The sequence below is a fragment of the Schistocerca cancellata genome, unplaced genomic scaffold (assembly GCF_023864275.1).
Source record: "Schistocerca cancellata isolate TAMUIC-IGC-003103 unplaced genomic scaffold, iqSchCanc2.1 HiC_scaffold_754, whole genome shotgun sequence".
Taxonomy (NCBI): domain Eukaryota; kingdom Metazoa; phylum Arthropoda; class Insecta; order Orthoptera; family Acrididae; genus Schistocerca; species Schistocerca cancellata.
Window position 1 is genome coordinate 4,206,450 of NW_026046765.1, and position 5,346 is coordinate 4,211,795.

A 5,346-nucleotide genomic window follows, 5' to 3' on the forward strand; every position below is an offset into this window, starting at 1 on the left:
CTCGAAGGAAACTGTCTATTGACACACAGTCAGTATGGGTTTAGAAAACATCGTTCCTGTGAAACACATCTAGCTCATTATTCACATGAAGTGTTGAGTGCTATTGACTAGGGAATTCAGATCGATTCCGTATTTATGGATTTCCAGAAGGCTTTTGACACTGTACCACACAAGCGGCTTGTAGTGAAATTGCATGCTTATGGAATATCGTCCCAGTTATGTGACTGGATTTGTGAATTCCTGTCAGAGAGTTCACAGTCCGTAGTAACTGACGGAAAGTCATCGAGTAAAATAGAAGTGACTTCTGGCGTTTTCCAAGGTAGTTTTATAGGCCCTTTGCTGTTCCTTATCTATATAAATGATATGGGAGACAATCTGACTAGCCGTCTTCGGTTGTTTGCTGATGACGCTGTCATTTATCGACTAATAAAGTCATCAGAAGATCAAAACAAAATGCAAAACGATTTATAAAATATTTCTGAATGGTGCGAAAAGTAGCAGTTGACCCTAAATAACGAAAAGTGTGAGGTGATCCACATAAGTGCTAAAAGGACTTCGTTAAACTTCGGCTACACGATAGATTACTCTAATCTAAAAGTCGTAAATGCAACTAAATACCCAGTTATTGCAATTACGAAAAACTTAAGTAGAAAGAACACATAGAAAATGTTGTGGGGAAGGCTAACCAAAGACTGCGTTTTATTGGAAGGACACTTAAAAAATGTAACAGATCTCTTAAGGAGACTGCCTACACTACGCTTGTCCGTCCTCTTTTAGAATACTGCTGCGCGGTATGGGATCCTTACCAGATAGGAGTGATGGAGTACATCGAAAAAGTCCAAGGAAGGGCAGCACGTTTTGTATTATCGCGAAATATGGGAGAGAGTGTCACAGAATTTCAGAATGAGATTTTCACTCTGCAGCGGAGTGTGCGCTGATATGAAACTTTCTGGCAGATTAAAACTGTGTGCCCGACCGAGACTCGAACTCGGGACTTTTGCCTTTCGCGGGCAAGTGCTCTACCAAGGTACTGGCAGAAGTAAAGCTGTGAGTACCGGGCGTGAGTCGTGCTTCGGTAGCTCAGATGGTAGAGCACTTGCCCGCGAAAGGCAAAGATCCCGAGTTCGAGTCTCGGTCGGGCACACAGTTTTAATCTGCCAGGAACTGTCACAGAAATGATACAGGATTTGGGCTGGACATCATTAAGAGAAAGGCGTTTTTCTTTGCGACGGAATCTTCTCACGCAATTCCAATCACCAACTTTGTTCTCCGAATGTAAAAATATTCTGTTGACAACGACCTACATAGGGAGAAACGATCACCACAATAAAGTAAGGGAAATCACAACTCGTACGGAAAGATGTAGGTGTTCGTTCTGTCCGCGCGCTATACGAGATTGGAATAATAGAGGATTGCGAAGGTAGTTCGATGAACTATCTGACAGGCACTTCAATGTGATTTGCAGAGTATTGATGTAGATGTAGATGTACTGCCACACAGCACATACTTGGCGTTTCTTTGTGGTTGGATACTGTCTTGCGTGTTATTCACCCAGTAACTGTGTAATGCTATTTTAGTTTCAGTTTTTTAAAGATTTCTGTAGTGCTCTGTCTGACCGGGTGACTGTTAGCTTGCCTTGTCGGACGGCTCCGGCCGTTGTACCTAGAGACGTTTTGCCGGCGTCCGTCCTGGCGGCAAAGTTATTATTGTTTCGAACTGAGCTTGCTATAATTTAAGCAAATTATTTAAGCACAGCATGACTGTATTCCACCCTTATGGTGTTTCATGCCTGAATAATTCCTAAACCAAATTATTTAATTCCAACGTTTAAGATTTTCACCGTCATCATCTCCTTGCAAGGATTAAGTGCTGTAGTTACGTGTTTCGGTCTCTATAATCCATCCATTAGTCCATCTTTCACGAGAACTACATGGTTCCCTCTTTCCAGTCGCTCGAAAAAAAAAAAAAATGGTTCAAATGGCTCTGAGCACTATGGGACTTAACATCTCAGGTCACCAGTCCCCTAGAACTTAGAACTACTTAAACCTAAGGACATCACACACATCGATGCCCGAGGCAGGACTCGAACGAGCGACCGTAGCGGTCGCGCGGTTCCAGACTGAAGCGCCGAGAACCGCTCGGTCACCAACGGTCGGCGCTCGATAACACATTATCTTTTTTGACAATCTGTTTTCTCTCATTCTATCAACATTATCATTCCATTTCGTTCTGTTCTTCTCTACCTTAGCATTAACTGAAAAGATTTTAAAATCTGGTGTTACTGTTTCATGCCGTATTTTATACTTTTTATTACAGCCTCTTGCGTATCTCATGAATTTCATCTCTGCTTCCTGTATACGTGATTTTTCTTTTTTTTTTTTTGTTACTGTCCTAGATTCCGAACTGTATACAAGAGCAGGTACAGCCATAAACTTATAAAATTTCATTTGTGTTTCTTCCTGGAGCTCTTCCGATTGTCTTGCAGATAGCTTGATGTTTACTAATCTTCTTCTCAACGTCTTTGTTATAGTTAAATTTTTAGGAAGTCATTAAACTCCAAGTTTTTGGCGTAAATTTTGGTATTTGTTAAATCAATTAACTCCACGGTTTTGAAATAAAATAATGACATTGACATAAAGATACGTCAGCCTGCCTGAATTACTGTAAAGTAAAATAATCGATCCACTAGGAGACGATTTGTAATGATTCATTGTGTTATTTTGACTGTCTCAGTAAACTGATTACTTAGATTTTTATCTTAATTAAAAGTGGAAATTGTTTCACGTATTGGGAACACTTTTATCAGATAAATTTGTACGATAGTTCTTGAACTATGAATGTTGCTGTTGTTTATGCATTTTGTCAGCCGTCCACCCACAGCCAAGTATCTGAAACTTAGTGCAGTCTGTTAAATTATTGCACTAAAGTTTCGCTATCTGTTAACTCTTCATCAATAAATCCATGCAAAATTTGTACACAGTTGTCTTGGACTCACACATATTTGAATATCAGCTGTGAGGTCAAGACAATTAAAGTAAAATTATATACATCGTTATCGCTCTCCAGATGGTCATTTCAGGCAAAATACTTGGAAACGTATACATGGTACTGCAGCCTATCACCGATCACGTAAAACTAACAGTGGTAGGAAAACCAAATCTGACACGGAACAGTACTGAGTGCAAGCCTTAAGCTGACGCATGAAGAGAGCTTTATTGTTGTCAATAGCAAGTAGTAAGAGTGATCAGAACGTTTGTTTTCAGTCAGGCAAATCGTGAAGTTTTCCAGCCCTGTGTAGATATTTTCATTGAAATACAATGCGAAATCAAGGGGTGCAAATCAAACATGATGTAGTAATGCAAATTACTGTTTAGCGAGACAGTGGTCACTATAAGTCCGTAGTACAAAAATATCCTTCAACAGCCTCCGAAATTTTCACGCTAGATTTCTGGTTCACCCTGTATAAAATATATAGATTTTATATTTGCCGCATGTCTCCGAATTTTTCATTCGTTTTTAAGGGTTATTTCTTGAAGCTATTTGATGTAAAACATGTAAAGACTTCGGATGAAGTTTCAGATTTTTGACCGGTCGTCGCTTGCTTCACTTCACGGTATATCGTTTCGGTATTTGTTAGTCATCCTCAGGCGAGCCACGATGCCGGACGAAGGCTTCGCCTGTGGTACAGTTTATCACCTCTTACAGTAGCGGCAACACACGGAACATGCCGCCGCTGTGTTCAGGGTTTCTTGTCGCCACAGCCGTCAGCATAACGTGTGGTCTTCATTACCAACAAGTAGAGGAAACTACGGGTACCATTTGCTGTTAACTGGTATTCACTATCACCGTTCATCAGATTTTCCGCCAAGCTATTTTCGAACGGTTCTTTAATAAAGGAGTCCCATGAAGATGCTTTGCTATGGGCGAAGTTATTATTTTTCTACATTCAGTGTTCCAAAGAAATACAGTGTTCAGAAATAGCAAACTAGTTTAGTTGCAAAAGGAGAGTGCAGAGTTGATATTCATTTCTGCATTTTCCAAGGTACGCCATAATACTCTGGTAAGGTATTTGATAGTGTCTAGCCTTCCACCGGAACAAAGCATCCTTCATTGATCCCAACGGTCCAAAACCTAGATGGTGGGTGGAAAACGACTGTAAACTGAAATTTCCTGATTATTTTGCTATCTAGCAAGAAGTAGATAGGGTATTATGGAACGCCATTTATTTTTGTAGTTGTATCTCCAAACTGAACCTTTTCTTAGCTCTCAAACACACTTTGTCACAGGCTTCAACTATTTGGAAATGAATATTCATACATCTCTTAAATTAATATAAAAACTGCCCACGATAAGAAGTTTTAAGGAAGTTCCACTTAGAGGGTTATATGGAATAGGTTTGTAAAAATGTAGACGGTACAGTAAACGTGGGAGAAAAACATATTTAGAGACACAAAATACAATCAGGATATTGCTCTTAATTTAAAATACTAAAAGGATTACTTATTACCGAAAGAAAAAATAATTTGGTTCGAAAACAAATCAGTAACTTTTATTAACTTCCTACAATGTTCTGAGACAATTATTTCTTTATGTACTACAGGTGGCCAGTTGTACGCTCTTCTAAACTGCAATGTGACAAACGTAATGTACGTTCTCAGCAACTGTGCAGTGACGCTGGATTTCATGGAACACCAAGTCTTCTATATTACCCGACATCCCACCTTGGGCTTCACAACTTATCAAGAGAACCACCTGTATCCATAGCTAAAAATCTCCCTAGTTTATTGCGTAGATCTCATTTTCTGAAATTTTTGCATGTTTTTGAAACATACCTGCGGAAAATTTTTCAAATTACGAGCATAACTTTTCTGCTCTTTAATTCACCGATATCTGGAGACAACTGGATTCACACTACAGAGCATCACGAAAGAGCGGACTGTGCGTCTCCTGTTTTGGAGAAAAACTCGACGGATGAGAAATCCGCAGTATTGCACGGTGCCCGACTATTCCATACAACCCCAAATTCGTTTGTTGGAAACAAACACAAGGAAAGCTAAGCATTTTTTCCGTCGTGCTCTCCTCTTTTTCAGTTTCTAGTACACTACTGGCCATTAAAATTGCTCCACCACGAAGATGACGTGCTTCAGACGCGTAGTTTGATCGACAGGAGGAAGATGCTGTGATATGCAAATGATTAGCTTTTCAGAGCATTCACACAAGGTTGGCGCCAGTGGCGACACCTACAACGTGCTGCCATGAGGAAAGTTTCCAACCGATTTCTCATACACAAACAGCAGTTGACCGGCGTTGCTAGGTGAAACGTTGTTGTGATGCCTCGTGTAAGGA